At 40.9% G+C, this 17,297-nt stretch overlaps 1 protein-coding gene and 1 pseudogene across 5 annotated transcripts in view; both read right to left on the reverse strand.

Moving 5' to 3' along the window:
* pcxb (pyruvate carboxylase b) overlaps positions 1-17,297 on the reverse strand; it is a 294,355-nt gene that overhangs the window by 155,065 nt on the left and 121,993 nt on the right. The window lies entirely within an intron of this gene.
* LOC120721850 lies at positions 9,074-9,192 on the reverse strand (annotated as a pseudogene).

Here is a 17,297-nt window from a genome sequence, read left to right on the forward strand (position 1 = left end):
TTGTGCATTCAAAGCATACAAATAAGAGATTAGCACTGGTTGCACTAAATGCTACAGCAAATACAAGACAAGAGCATCACCGTAGACTGCTAGCTAGTCCAAACAAGAGGAAAGAATATTAGCCCTTTCTAAGATAAGGAATCTGGTAAACAAAAAGCAGCTGGTTTTATAATATTTAGAATGAGTCAACAAATTAAAACGCATCAATTCATCTGTCAGAAAGAAATGATCAGATAGATAAAGCAATACACAGACTATCCATCCCTTTTTTTTTCATGAAATGCTTCGAATGTGATCGACTGTGTTATACACTGGTCTCCGTTTACCAGAAAACTGTAGGTTTGTGTACAGGCTGATATCTGTGTCATTAACTGGTTCATGTACTTGATGATCTGCTGAATGTTCATATGAATCGTCTGCTCCGTGTCTTTTTTCCCCACCTCACTCTCTCAAAAACATCCCACACGTCTAAAATAAAGGCCTGGTCCTGTACCTGTCACCTCATGCATTGCAGACCATCCCTTCTCAGCGTTTCTCCTCCTCCTCATCCCCTCCCATCCAACACATACAGAACTCAACTGTTTTATTTTGAAGTCAAGCTGAACTAGCAAAGACTTGAAGGTCTCAAAGGCATTAAAAATACATGACAGATAGACAGAGAAAAAGAGTAAAGTTGAGGGAGGAGAGCTGTAAGGGGAATTGACAAAGAAGACAAAGCCAGAGTGCGATGTAGCCGAGTCAAACGCAAACAGTGGGAGCTTAGGAAGCAAAAGTGGGAGTGAAGTGGGGTGAGAGCAAGAGGGAGTATCAGGAGTGCTGAGGAAAATACCAGAGATTAAGGTAAAGCTGCTACGCAAATTTCAATTAAATGATAAAAGAAAAAAAGCAAACGTGAAAGTGAAGCTTCATCGACTTAAAGTGCTCGCTGTGCATCACTCTGCAGCCCACGGTTGATCACTGGTGGACATGAGGTAACCTCATGTCTTTACCATGACATCATATTTTAATCAGCACTTTACTTTCAATGTTAGTGGCTTCAACTGCTGCTCATAGTTGAGTTTAATTCAGGTCACTTCATGGAGCCGACTGTTACTCAACCAGTCGTTGCTTCAATCCGCTAAATTTCATGGACATTACATCGTCTCTGGTCACTGTAATCACAGCCCTCCCTGTGTGGATGCCGCTTAAGAACTAAGGTATGACAAGCCAAGGTTAAGGGAAGTGAAGTTATAATGCTAGATATTAAAAAAAGGGAGGGAAAGAGGGATTATTAGTTAGCCAGTTTTATGGGAAAACATTTGGGTGGGCTGCCAGGTCCTTCGTTCAATCGGTGTAGCAGCAGCTGGTGAAAAATATAGATCAAGAGCAAAGTTCAGAAGCAGAGAACTTTTTCCAATCCTGACTCACCAAAGAACCTTCAGGGGCTTTGAGCCAAAAGACCATCTCCTAGATTTATTTTTAACACCACTTTTAAACCTGCATTGTACATACTGTGTCACAGAAAGTGAAGAAGAACATCTGTGTTCAGCAGGGGGATGCAGATAGATGCTCAAAAAATAAATAAATAAAATAAAAAATTACTACTTTCAGCCTACAAGCGTTAACCTGAGAGAAACAAAACACTGCAGCTCCCTAACACCAGGCACAAAAGCAAGTGACAGTAAAGGAACGCATCAGCAGCACAGAGCTCAACAAAAGAAAGTAGAAATCAGTTAAAGTAAAATTGCACTTAAAAAAAACAAAACAAACATTAAATTAAATCATCAATTTGAGGAAACAAATTATCTTGGTTGCCTAAAACTATTCAGATATATACACAGACATTTGAATCTCTAAGCACATATAGAGTTTGACAAATATTTGGACAGTCACAAATTTTCTGTATCTTCTCTCTGTATGACACAACATCAGATCTGAAATTAAACAGTCAACATCCAAATGAAGTGCAGACACCAAGCATTAATTTAAGGGGTTTGAAGAAAAATATAGCATTAACCCAACAATGTGGATTTACAACAAACTGCATACCCGTTCCAGTCTTTCAAATAATCTTAAATAAAATGCATGATTTTCCGTCAAGTCCCGTCAGACCATGACAACTAAGGTTGGAAAGCACGGACAAAGAATAGATTTCCTCCTTTGTCATGTTTGCAGCTGCCAATCAAAAAGATGGTGGATCTTTTAGCCTTTAGTGTTATATGCAGTGGTGAACTCAAGAATAGGGAGGTTAAGATGAAGTGAGAGACTGAATGTAAAAGTGAAAGTATTCTTCAAAGTCACAATGAACTTGCTGCATTTGACTAAATTAGAGCGGGCAGTATGTCCCTGCACGCTTCACCATTCATCCAACTGCTCCTGTCTTTTGTCGTCAATGAGAACCAGTGAGACCGTGCAACTGGATGCTATGCATCACATTGCCTCCACTACTTTGCTTTCGCACTGCAGGCTTAGTTGTTGCTCCTGGAGTACTTAAAAGTTGAATGGGAGGCCCCTCTTCTATGGAACCAGCTTCCAGTTTGGACTCAAAAGTAGAGATAGTGTCTGTCTCCTAAGATTTGGCTTAAAACTTAACTTTTTGATAAAGCGTACAGTTAGGGCTGGATCAGGTGACCCTGAATCCTCCCTTAGTTATGCTGCAATAGGTGTAGGCTGCTGGGGGATTCCCATGATGCACTGGGTGTTTCTTCTTCAGTCACCTTTCTCACTCACTATGTGTTAATAGACCTCTCTGCATTGAATCATACTTGTTATTAATCTCTGTCTCTCTTCCACAGCATGTCTTTTTATCCTGTCTTCCTTCGCTCATCCCAGCCAGTCACGGCAGATGGCCCCTGCCCCTCCCCTGAGCCTGGTTCTGCTTAAAAGGGAGTTTTTTCTTCCCACTGTCACAAGCAAGTGCTTGCTCATAGGGTTGTAGTTGGGTTTTACTCTGCATGTATTATTGTAGGGTCTACCCTGCCATACAGGTAGACCCTGAGGCGACTGATGTTGTGATTTGGTGCTGTATAAATAAAATTGAATTAAAGGAATGGCATCATTAAGGATCGTTCTGAGAAGATTTAACAGGCGAACAACCTACCTAATAGGTGAAGCTACATATCAAACAGCCGTTTCTACAAAGCTTCCTTATTCAACATATTTCAACGATATTAAAATACAAAAATCATCACAAAAATATTGCAAATACTTGCATAAATAATTGTTTTTATGAAAAGAGGATGGAGATAAGTGAGGAAAACAGAGGAAAATCTAACTGTTCAAATACATTTTAATCTTTCCACGTCTCAAATTCACATCCACGTTCCATCTTTATCCGGCATTTCCCTTTCCATTGTGTCCATCTCCTCAGGTACAGCTTTATCCCTCCTAATCCACCCTCATCTAAACTCCTTTACTCACTATCTTTCTCATCCAAAACCTTCTGGTGAGGTCTTGCCATTTCTTTGAACTTTTGCCTCAATTACACTTCCAACTTGCCCTTTCAGTCTATTCCTCCAACATCTTTTTCAGCTTGGACTCTGCCTCAAACCAACTTTGTTTCTTACTGTAAATATAGTTTTTACCTCCTTTTAAATACACGCCACAGCTGATAGGTGTATGTGGTGTATACTATTTAAATATCCTTACCCACGCTTTGTGCTCAACTGTAAAATTAGGATTTTAATATCTGCTAACGCTCCATCGCAGACCTGTTTCCATCTGCCCTCCTTTAAAAGGACACAAACGCAGCAAAATACTCACTTGAAATTGAAAACTATTAAGCGTCCCATCTTTATATGCATGCATACGTGCAATCCAAATTAATTTTCATTCTGTCTTATTTTGTTTATGACCCCTCTGTCTGCCTCATCTCTCTCTCCCTCACATGCCATCTTTTTACAAAGACCAATGAATTAATGAGCTACATTTTTATCATTGAAACTGATGAATTACTCTGACAGATTAACAGGAAACTGGATATGCATAATATAATCAAAGTGTGTTTGTGTGTGTGAAAAGAGTGGCTATTCGTGCTGCAATGTAAAAGCACCAGTATAAACCAGTCATTCTGCACGAGTCTGTGCGCATGTCTTTACTGTGTGGGCATGTCTTTTTTGTCTAACAAGGACAAAAGCACTTTGATTATTATGCCCAAGCCTTGATCTACCCCTGCAGTAATGCATGATGCATCACACACACCCTTATCTTTGACTTCCTCAGTCTCTGCAGCATTTCTTTCTATAATCAAAACTGCAAACGGATCCATTCACAAGTATGTGAAAGAACATTGTTCTGCTGAACAGACTCAGACTCCACTACTTCTGACCAAGTCAGTCCAATGTATTGTATATTGCATGAGACTTGTCAGCAATATTTATAATCATATATGAAGCAACAAAACAAATCCACATGCAGCTGTGAGGTTTGTAACTGTAATTCTGCCCCTTACGTTGGACCAAAATCTGACTATAAATTTCTGGTTCATAAATCTATCAATTTTAACAAGATCTGACCTGCAGCCTCAAAACATCACAGATCCTCCACCATGTTTTACAGATGGCCTGTAGATGTACCTCTGCTTCTGACCTGACACTTTTTTGTACATTCAGTTAAAGAAATCTGAGCAAACCGTGTTTTTGCGGCAGGATCTTTGCAATAAAGCGCCTACAGTACAACTTAAAATTGTTTTGAAAGTTGTAATTAAATGATTATAAAACACTGGCTGATCCCGTGATTGAGGTGCCTTTTTTATTCTTGAATGATTTAAAGGTCAGTGTTAAGTGGTTTAGCACACTCGAACCAAAAAACAAAAGAAAACATTCCTCTGAAAATGTCAGCTGCAGGGACTGGATTGGCTACTTTATACACATTTTCAACATCTAGAGATAAAGGGTACCACACAAAATTTGTCCCTTCATTTGTTTTCGTTAACCAATCAAATTGAAACTACAAAGAGTACTCATCTGTAAAATCATTAGTGGATTACAATCCCATAGATTACATCTGCTGTCCTGTGTGTTATCCAGTACTTATCTTGTCCTCTCCCTCTCCATCTTCTGCAATGCTTGTAGTTGTTGCTGCCATTGGTATTACTAAGTCTCAGACAGCACTTTCAGTTCAAATGCATATTTCTGTATGAGCTGACTGGAAATGCAGTTAATTGTGTTGCTCTCTGGAGGCCAGATTCATTAAAAACAATACTTATGTTACATGGAGACCTAAGCCACACAGTCTCTCTGACAGCCTGGGAGCCAGCTTTTTGAAAACATGCTACTGCTCTCATCCAATGAATGCTGGCCTCACTGACCGTTGACAGCTCTTACGGAGGCTCTCACCGTGGGGGATCTAAAGTAAGCACAGATCTGGACACACTGGGATTTAAACTCAAAATTATACTCTAGCACTGCTGCCACGCTATGACTCATTTTAGTCTGTGACAGCTTGTGGCACGGGTCACACGAGCATGCTGAACTTTTGTGCTAGACCGACTTAGGATGGCAACAAAGTCTAAGAGTCCAGATGGTCCAAATGGCCTCTCAATATAGTACAATTACCCCATTCAGGTTAATTAGCTGATTAGTGTTTAAGCTGCAGACATATTTTAGGGGATGCTGTCGGCATTTTTAATACCTAGATCAAAATGTCACTTTCAAGTTTTATGAAAACATTTCATTTCCTCATAAGATTAAAAATTTACAAAAAAAAGGTAAAACTGGTAAACATTGGTGTGTTACAGTGTTAAATCATAATACTTCCAAGTTACACCTGTGCACAAAACAAGGACATTATAAGAGCATGACTATGTTTAAGCTGAAGTCCTTAAAGAGAACAATGTGAACATGACTCTGGAACCACAGTGGCAGAAAACACCAGATTTTTCTTTTTTTTATTGCTTTAATACTGATATAACATCCAACTTGTGCGCTGCAGGATCTTTGCACTACTCTACAACTACACAACGTGCACCTTTGTTGTTAAACTAGCACAAAATGCTTATGGTGCCCTGATATTCAAAACAAATCAACACCTAAAAACTGAACTGAGGACAATCCGGGATGCTCCGATGTTTGCAGCGTAGATAGCAATGCCACAAATTGTATTAGTGCATGGCTTCTGTTTAATAAACTGTTATGTCAGGTGTCCCTTGGAATATATGGGTGTTAAGTTAGCCCCCAAATTGAGTAAATTCAGTCTTAATACCCCGAGGCTTAGGATCGTTAAAATATATTAGTATTCGTCTTGTACCCGGACTCAAACTGAGCAAATGTATTCTGACACCCCAGGGCTCAGACTGATTAAAATATATTAGTACTAATATGTGGGGCACAAACATAAACAGGCCACGGATCCCTGTAAGATGTCTGCCCACAGTTCCCTTCTCCACCTCCTTAGCCCAACCTGTATTCCTCTGTGCCAACATGAGGAGGATGGCTGTTTGAATGCTTGACATTATGACAAACATTCACTCTGGCTCCTAGTTCCTCCCAAATGCTCCAAATCCTCATTACCATCCTCTCCTCATCGTGCTCGTCTCTCTCAGCCAGCGGCTGAAGATAGTGTCACAACTGCCACGCGTCTGATTTAACAGTGTGAGCTCTCATCAGACCATCTCCCTCACAGTCTGCACAGCATCATTCCACCATCCAAGCAATTTCTTCCATCATCCGTTGCTGTCATCCCATCTCAATCGCTGCCCCTTCCTCTGCCTTGTTAATACGTTCGAGGCAAGACGAGACATTATATCAAGAGTTATTCTTGCCCTCAAGTTTACTTGAGATAACTATAATCTAACGTAAAGCTCATCTTCAACTTTTGAGTTTTGCCAGAAAGCTCCAGTTCACAGGCCTCCTCTATCATGCACTTTTAGTCTGGGTACCACTTCACCATCCTCTCCAGGATCACTCCGTTGGCCTCGTTTTCTTCTTTCCTCAAATACTCCAGCCTCTTTTCACCTCCATCTATCCCCAAGAGTTTCTGCTCATTCTTTTTCCCCCCATTTGAAATCCATCTGTTGATGGAAGTACTTCTGTCCTTGCAAGTGCTCTTTCCTTCCTTTTGTTAATGCTATAACAGCCTGAGCTATTTTGCTGTTGAAAAACATTGTGATACTCGTGAGTTTCTGCGGATCCCGCCCTAGCTGCCACTTCTCCCTCTCTTGTTGTTGCACCCTCTTGTCCTTTTTTCCGTGCCATCTTTGTGACATTGGACAAACCTTTGTGATTCTTTTCTCTATTCACCCCTAAAATATCTCTTTAGCCTCCTGCGGCTCCTCTGCCTTTCCCCTTCCTCACCAGCTCGCCCGCACAGTCACAACTGCTTTATACTGTTATAAAAATATTTTTTATTTTTATTTTAAAATTTTTTGTGGCTCCGTTTGTTCAACCCTGGTTCTTAAATGCCTGCTTGATTCTTTTTTGCATTGTAATCATCATAATACTTGGTTTCTTCACCATCTCATTTCCTCCATGAATTTCAATCATTGCTCATTTTCACTGTCTCCATCTCTCCAAGATATCCTTGTTTTTCCTATTTTTCCATTTCAGTAGATGTAAAAGTGACACGGTGACATTTTCTCTGGGAGATTAACCCTTTAAAGCCGGTCGGAGCGGGCACGCTCCGTTTTGCGTAACTACTTTTAAATGCCGGTATCACTGCAACCATGTAAGCTAGCGCAATAATTATTTTGCATATAAAACCGGAGCAGTTGTACTTACATCTTATGCCATCAGCTTGTCCTAGGTCACGGTTTCCTTCCACATATAGCTTTGCAAAAATTGCATAAAAAGCACTTGCAGCAACAAAAACATAATATTCCAGAAACACGCTTTGCCGATCCGATCAGCTGTTTGATCCGATCACCGGAAGTGATGTCATTTTGCGGAAATGTAGTTTTTTTACCATCAGGGCCTTATGAGTAGGGATGGGTATCGAAACCCGGTTCTTGTTGAGAACCGGTTCCCACTGTTTCAATTCCTTGGAATTGTTTGCCATTTTTGCAAACGACTCCCTTATCGATTCCAGTCGCCCCGAGTGACGTCACCACGTTGCGGAACGTCATTTACCTGGCAGGAAACATGGCGGCTAAACGGCTCAAAAGTTTGGTTATACTTTACGAGAACAGATGACAACGGGGCAACTTGCAATACTTGTAAAGTAGATATTTCATTTAAGGGAGGAAACACTACGAATATGCAAAAAACACCCGATAACTTTAAATGAATGTCGTGTTTTTAATTCCGCTCCGGACTCGTGAATCTCAACCCAGCAGCACGTCCTCTCGCGTTAATGCGGCAGGTAAATAATCAACAGTGCATATTATGTTTATTTTGATGCACATGCTGTTTTTTGCAAATTTGCATTAGAATATTTTTGTTTTTGCTGCAGTACATAAAAATTGGTGTATTCCAAAAATAAAACTATGAAGACACTAAAAATAAATTTCCTGTGGTGGGAAACTAGTTTGTGCAACTTTTTTGTATTTACAGTTTTGAGGGATAAGCCTCTTAAATTTCTCTAACTAGAAATATATGTTAAAAAACAAAAATGATTTTCAATTTTTTTGTAGTTTATTGCATTTTTTTGCAATGTATGTAATTACTATACACTTAATGCATACATATTATTAAAATTTGGCCTATAATGGTTGTATTGATGTATATCAACTTGAAATGCTCCCAAAAATGGCACTACAGCATGTAAAAATAAGTAAAAGTAAGCTCTGGCGGAGTTGGTTCTATAGTAGGTCTTAAAGGGTTAAGAGAATCATTTGTCCTACAGGTTACAGCTAAAAGTAACTGCTCTGCCATATTCTGACCTCAAAGGGTTAGTAGTGCCTGAATAATATTTATAAATGGTGAATGGACTGGTTCTTATATAGCATTTTTCTACTCTGAGCACTCGAAGCGCTTTATACTACATGTGTCATTCACCCATTCACACCCATTTATACCAGCACTGTTCTACACTTAAGTACTTTCTATCCAACATTCACACAGAGTGCGCAGGGAGCAATTTGAGGTTAGCATCTTGCCGACTGGAGCAGCAACCTTCCGATTAGTAGATGACCTCCCAAGCTACAGCCAGGGAAAGGAAAGGCTTACAGCACCTGGTATTCCCAGGTGGTCTCCCATCCAAGTAGTCACCAGGCCCTACCCTGCTTAGCTTCCAAGTTCAGATAAGATCGGTCATAATCAGGGTGGTATCGTCGTAACCTGCTGTCCAAGGTTTTAGTCTTTGCCTTTACATGGCAGCATAGCTATTTAAAAAAAAAAAAATACATTTCTTTTTGATCTAGCTTCAAAACCTAAACCTGTGCACGCTATGTCCAATCTTTATCTTTAGATGTTTTGGTTTTCTCCATATGCTCTTTCCCTTTTTTTAATTTGCGGCCTTTATTTGTAGCATTGTAATGTTTACATATTTGGTTTTATTCTTTTGGTCAGACAAAATTAAGTACATTATGTCTTTGAATGTGTTTGACTCGCTATCCATCCAAAGCATGTTTGCTCTGCCCATTTCACCATGGCGCCTACTCCTCGTTGTCCATCATCCTTCACTACTTCCCCATTCCATTACCCTCTTCTCCTCTGCCCTATCCCTTTTCCATTTCATCATACCATTCCTCATAGTTAATTATGACTAACCTGCCTCCTCTCCAAGTCTACCCACTGCTCACCAATATTCACATCAAATAATCTTTTCTCCCAGACCAGGAAGCATGCACATGTAGAGTGGAGCTAAAATTAGTGGAGGTCCTGCCCCATATCACAGCATATGTAGCCACTGTGGTCCATGCTGAATTTAAGTGAAGCTTTGTCTCGTGTTATTAGACTTGAATACAATCCACAGGAAACATGGAAGCAAGACGCAGAAACATTCTCCCAACTTTAAGTATCTCTCACTTTGTTCCAAGTGCTCTGTGTTTCCTGTCTTAAAGTTACAGCTACCCTCAAAAGTTCAAACTACACATCAGGTTGATGCAGCCCACAGTAACTGAATGGATTCTTATACTACTAAGCACTTAATACAACATGTCATATTAACCCTACATTGCTCTCCAATTAATGTGTGAATGTTAGTTAGCACTTAAAATCATAGAAAGTGCTCGTGTGAATAGGTGAATATCTTGCCCAAGGATACTTGGCATGCAGACTAGGGTTGAACCACCAATTGTCCGATCAATAGATGACCTGCTCTACCTCCTGAGCTACAGCCACCCAAAGTGGCCACCTGGTGTGGAAGGTTATGGCGTAGGGTTAAAAGAGGATTCTGGAAATGTTGTAAGTCATGACACAAATTTCCTGCAGGACCCCCTGATGATGGGATTTTGCAAAAACTGCATGAATCAATTTTTTCTCCCATGTTGAACGTGCGCAAAATTTAAGTTGCACATCAAGTACAATGTGGTGTCAAATAACTTCGTCACAGAGACATGTCTAAATAAATGTATAATGCCAAAACTTTGCTTTGTGTTTTGTGGGAGCACCATAAGTCCCATTTTGGATTAACCCACTACCAGGCTTAGATTAAGCTTCAGACATTGTGGCTTCAATTACATATTTATCAGCAGTTCACATAATGATTGCATGCAAGTTGCTATTGATAATTGATAACTGTATCCAAGTGTTCTTTGCCTAAATGCAAAAACAATTACTGTGTGTGCCAGGAGCAGATTGTGTACAGAAGAAAAGCTGCACACAGATGGGATGTTTGTAATATTTTTGTTTATCATCTTTATTCAAAAACAAAATGTAGTGGGGACACGATTACATTTCCTTTAAATCATTTGTTTTTATGCTTTCTTCTATCCTAAATTCTCACACCTACACCACTTCCATTAGTCTCCCTCCCTTTCCACTCAAGCAGACCATTTGGGACATGTCGCTAATTAACACCAAGGATGCTTTGTTGCCACGGGGACTGGTCGTAACTGGTGGCAGCACAACAATAAACAAATAGAATGTGTCATAAATGTCACACGCAGACACACACAGACACCAGTTGTCTGTGGCTTCCCCCCCTCGCACGCACCAACACACTGGCAAGCAAACGCACTCGAGCAGACCACAAACATGGTTGTTAACATATAACAGGCATGTGCATACAGGCAAATTCTTGGCGAGAGAATTAAAACGCACAACAACAACAAAGCACACAGACACACAAGTGCAATACTGACACACACGCACAGACTTTGAGTGTCACAGCATCGGCTTGCCATGTCTGGGGATACGGGATGATTAATCACACTCTGTACAGATGGCCACACTGGGGAGAAAAAGGGAGAAGAGGAAAGCTGTCCTCTGTCTGCTCAGCATCCATCTCGCATTTTCTCTCTTCTCTCTCTCTACTCTTTTATTGCCCTCTGTCCCCACTGGTCTCCGCTGACCCCAACTCCTCTCCCTCTCTGCAGCATGCGAGATTTATGAGTGGCTTTCAGAGACATGCCGTCTTCACGAGGGGTCGACATGACCGGCATTAATGACATTAGCTCCATTTATTCTCTTTCATGAAACGCTCAAACAAACCCATGCACACAGGTAATCTTGCTCTCTAATCAGATCAAAGCATGTCAGCCCACACATCAGCAACATGCTCAAATCAAACTTATAAATCTGCAAACACAAGAGCATTGCATTTAATTCCGCTCTCTCCATTAAACTCACAACCCTGCTGCTCTATCCACAATTATGAAGCAGGAGTAAATAATCAGAGAAGGGTAATGATGTGGTCGTACCAAAGAGAAAATGCACTGGCCTACTGCTGAGTCACCCTCACCTGCAATTATTTTTAGACAAAATATGGAAACGCAAAGCAGGTTTTAAAAAGTAACAGTATTCCTATGAGGAGGAACGCAGCTTCCTTTGGTTAAAACAACACAATTGTGAAACCTCAGATTGAGTCTCGGCTTTTCAAAAAGTTAAAGATATATTTTTTTTATCCTGAGTCCTGTGTATCACCATCATTCCGCTCAGCACCACACACTGTCACAGCACACCAGAGACATCGAGCCGACTTCACTTTGGCTTTGGGCTTACAGGGCACTGAGCAAACTCAGGTGTCTTGAGGTTTTACTTTATTGTAAAAATGAAAGGTCAGAGAAATTTTTATTGAAGAATAATGTCTCTGCTGAGGTCCTCTCTCCCTGCTGAGTTTCTTAAACAAAACAAAAAAAGACTATAGAGCAAAGAGTAGCGAGGAAAGGGAATGATGTCACTGAAACGAAGAGACCAAATACATGTTTTGACTAAGTACACCTCGTCGATTTTTAGGATTTTGGCAAAATAACCTGGCTGGACTCAAACTGAAATTATGTTATGGCAGGAAATGTTTCTAATTATAAACCAAACAAAAGTTAGGTTCACATGATATCAACTTATAGCTATATCTGTTAATATTGGCTAAATTACGCAACCTAAATATGTCAATAAGAAATGCCCATGTGACATCATCACCTCCAGCATTCTGGTTGTTTTTAATGTGCAAACAAGGAAATTAAACAACACCCTGATAAATGCGGCATTTCTCGTCTCGGCCATAATCCGTCGTGCATTTAACGCTGGAACATTTTCAGTTTACCGACTTCATTCCTGGATGAAAGCAGCGACATGGCAGTAACGTGTCAGCGTTCAGCCATTACTGTGTGCATTACCCATAAACCTCTGCTGCACAGCTATCGGCTGCTTTCAGCATGACCTAACATCAGGCTCCATTTGGTTTATCGCTTACAAATACCACCCTGTCGGCTTCCGAGAAAAGCATTTGCAGAAGGTGTGGAAGTGTTTCATTCGTTTCATACATGACCTAGGGAAGTATCACACAAACACAGGCTGAGAAAACACCGAAACGAGAGCGGGAGTTCGCTACTTCACAGGCACACCAGAAAAGTAGTGAAAACATCTGTGGGATGAGGAATGGACACTTTGCAACCTGTGAGCCTGAAGCAAGTACATTATCCAGGCAAACCTGGCAGAGACAGGTAGAGACAAGAATGTGAATGGGAGCTAATGGGGACAATATGGAAATAGAAGACAAATGGTCGAGCTGTAGGGCTGGAGCCAAATCCTGCAGCTATCTATTCAACGTGGACACGATTTTATTTTGTTATCGAGTTCTTGTCTGGTTCACAGAGGGTTTGGTGAACTCGAAACTACCTGACAGAATACATAGCTCAAACCAAAGAGGCTTATTAAACGTTATTTAACTAAATAACAAAAACAAAGACTAAAAGATGAACAGTGAGTGTAGGAGTGTGTGTATCTCCCAATTTAAAAAGGAACCTCATTTCCTATGTCGGCTAACTGACAGAAGAATTAATCTGGCGTCAACAGGTAAAGTTCATTATTGCTGACATTTAAAGTGCCTGATCAATGGTTTTGCTGGAGCCTGGAGCAACAGCCCATAATTCAAAATGAGTTAGAGGGATTTAACCACAAATGCAGCATATAAACAAGAACAGACGGCAGCTCTCAAAACAGGAACGACGCGAGATCGCCGAGTGTATATTTATGCACATTGTACGTGGCAGTGAATTAAATGAGGATCCCTGGCTTTAGCCCAGTCTCTCATATTACACGTCACATTAACACGGATGGTTTCACGTATAGCATATGGACTAGATAAGAGCTTTAGTCACAATCCAATTCTTGCCCAATTGCTAATGTTCGGTCAAATTTTAATTTAATTGCCTTTATCCCAGCGATATTCAAAGAAAAATCTGTTTAACCAGCATGAACAGTCCTAATCCACAGCCGTGAAACAAATTATTACATTCCCGCCAGTGCTGTACATTTTCGCTCATTACGTCCAACTAATAGAGCCCAGCCACCGTCTGTGGATCAGCCAAACAGGGATGGAAAATGAGTTAGATTAGATGTCATTTCACAGATTATTTTTATTCCTCTTTTCTTACAGCGTCTTCCATTTTCCCCATTAATTCCCCCCTTTTCTGTCATACACAACGACTGGTTGCCTTCTGCAATATACTACTTATACTGGTATAACTGGCCTGGATTACAGGAGCTCCCAAAGTCCTTGTGAATTTAGCATTTTACACCATATAATCCGCTAGCAGCGCAGAAATATTTTAGCTTTTTATGTTAAGGCACGGCAAATCCAGTTTCAGTCAGGGGTATCATTTTCTGTATATAGAGGGAAAAGGTATAAAGTTTGTGTCAAAACACACTGGCCACAGTCTTCTATGAGTTCAATAAGGCTTAAAAGTAACACTGGAAAAGCAGCAAGAAGTTATATTCAATTTCTTTGCAGCATGCTCTGCACAGGTATGCAGTCAGTACACTCACTGCTCTGCTTGCCTTTCTGTACAAGTCAGCACATGCCACTGCTGGACAGAGCCCTGCACTATGAAGCAGTGATGCCCATGTAACATCAGGGTAACTGTTTTATGGATGGTTTTTTACTGGGGTAAATCGCAACAGCATCTAATGCTCCTCCAGAGCAGGTTATGTTTGAGAGAAGAGATCAACAGGTATGAAATCATCTCCTACTGACCAATCGATTCTCTAGCAAATGGCATCACTATTTCTGGAAGATCCCTCTGTGCATGGACAGCAGTTTTTATTAAAGGACAAATATCTGCAGCAATCATTTTTTCCACAGAAGGCGGCGCAGGTTTGGATTTTTTCCCTTTAAGAACAAACACCTTAATTTAGAAACTGCATTTGATGAGTGATGACACATTTGACATCAGGAAGGGGTCAAAGATTTTTCCACACCACCGTACCAGATAATCCATCAGATACTCCTGTGGCTAAAAAAAGAGATAGATCTAGTCCAGTGTAGTGACAACAGCACCTAAAGTGCACACATTAATGCAATATTTATTTTTCTAATATTACAGTTTCATCAGCCTTTATAAAACTCACCTACTCTGCTGCAAGTACACCAGTCCATCTTTGTGGTTGGTCAGATGCTGCCAGCACCATCCCTCATATGAATGCACAGGAGGAAACCGTGGAATAACTTAGAGTTGATAACCAGCTTCATGTGGCTGCTACGCCCAAAAACTGCTTTGGGTATACTGAACTTGTTCATAGTACAGGACCTGATCTCTGCTCTTCTAAAAACTCACTATGTTGAATTTCAATCAGCACCACATCCCTTTAATAGTGTCAGACGTTCTTCATGTGTTACAACACTAATGTTCCCGTATGTTTTCATCTTTTTAAATTCGATTTCTGTCTTTAATGTTTCCCCCCGTCAGTTTCAATATTCACCAACAAACATCTTTAACTTAAATTACTGTAAATCGTTTATTCCAATTTTAATACCGTTCGAAGCTTTTATTGTTGTCCTAACGCTACTTTTAAAAATAAATCTCCTCTTAGATGTCTGTATTTCATATTTCATTAAGTAAGAACAGCCCAACCCAAAGGGGAGCTTTATTTGTGAAGGTATTTTCTTTACTCCTGGTAATCCTCAAACTAGCCATATTAATTGATAAAGACCTTGAACAAAACACCAAAAACAAGACATATTTGTATGCCTTTCAGAAAGAACCCTAGGGTTTCAAAATACTCAGTTTTGTTGCTGTATTTCATGGCTGTTTCTATTCTGTTATATTCTTTTCCTCCATCTCTGCATGCTACTGCCGTCTTTTTCTCCAATAAAAATGGAGGTCTGCCGGGAATGACATTTCACAGCCCAACAGGGAGAAACAATCAAAAAGGACAACATACTAACACAGACCTCCTACTCTTTTCCCCTTTTGCTTGTTAGTTCCTTAAGCGATTTACAAAAAATAAAAATAAAGGTAAAATAATCCTTGTGCTTTTAGGTCACAATTCCTTCCTTTGACTACCTCTTTGCTCGACCTGTCAACAATCCTTCCCCTCACTTCTGTGGCTTCTTTCCCTCTCACCACCCTGGAGTCTGCTTTTCTTTCAAGCTCTTTAAAGTCTGTTTCCAGACTTAGACTTTGTCCCTCGCTCACCTTTTCCAAATGCTTGCCGCACGCTTCTCGGTGCAGCACAAACTCACTTCCTTCACCTCATCTCTCCTCGCGTGTTTATTCTATTTATTCTTGGCTTTCCGTCTCTTTTCTGTTTATTTTCTCTCCTGCGGGTAGCGCATCATAAACACTGCTTACCCAGTGGCGATTTCAAGAGCCTCTTTTTAATGCAAGCCAACTGTCACACAGAAATGTGCACGCACACCTCTAGCTATGTGACCAAGCCTTTACAGCGAGCTGTACATTAGCGACAGTAAAAATTCACTTCCAAAGGCCCACACGAAGGAAAAAAACCAAGACGCATGCAGCTTGAAGCAAACGAGTCTGTTGGTGCAGTATCAAATAAGTTGGGTACAACTCACATCCATGCAGTCATGTTATAAGCTCTCACACACACCATCACACGCTCTTAGATGTTCACTGTACACAAAACACTGTAGGGTGTGTAGATGGCCACTTCTGGTGATCCAACTCTCTGCATTACTCCTCCAAATCTGTCCATCTTTTGATCATCCTCTTCTCATTTCCACCTCTTGCTGTTTCAACATGTTTCCCCCCACCCCCACTCCACCATTCCGCCCGCTAACTCCATGCGTCATCGCCCCCTCACTCTTTCCATGTCTGTCTGTCCATTCCTTTCTTCTCCGCCTTTACTCTTCAGAGGGCTCTTCATTTCAGTGGAACGATGGATGAGAGACTGGGGCCATCTGCAAGAGCTGATAAAACCACCCGCACACACACGCAAACACACACAGACATACCGATGCAGAAACAAGGAGAAACTCATACAGGGATGTTGATGCATCACTAAACCTGCGAGTGCACACACACTGGCACTCCACTGAACACAGAGGAATGGGAAAAAGCAAACAACATCCGACAAGACGACGTGTACAAACCGACAACAGCAAGGCAGCAGTTATGTAGGACACGTGCGCTGAAAAGTCTAGCGCATATTCTGCATGTCAAGAGGGAGAGGAATAAAATAAGACCAGAGAAATCAAAGACCTGAAAGTAAATGCTTTAAGTTCAAAATCTACAGGGTGAGAGCTGTGGAGTAAAGACGGTCCGGACTAGAATTTGAGTAACTAAGGATGGGGATGTGTGAAGAGAGCAAAGCTGAACAAGAGTGGGGGACAAAAATGCAGCAAGTGGGAGAGGTGGGATGAATATAAGGAGTAGATATGAACAGCCTGCAGGGCAGATTATGTAAAGAGAAAGGGGGGGTGTTGACGGGATGGTCGGCACATCCAAATCTGATATCTGGGATAAACAACACTGAAGAAAAGCTGCTGTACCAGATTCACATGGCTGGATCAGCTCAAGCGTTTTGGTGTCCGAGGAACTG

This window comes from Simochromis diagramma, unplaced genomic scaffold, assembly GCF_900408965.1.
Source record: "Simochromis diagramma unplaced genomic scaffold, fSimDia1.1 OVJJ01000604.1, whole genome shotgun sequence".
NCBI classification, from domain to species: Eukaryota; Metazoa; Chordata; class Actinopteri; order Cichliformes; family Cichlidae; genus Simochromis; species Simochromis diagramma.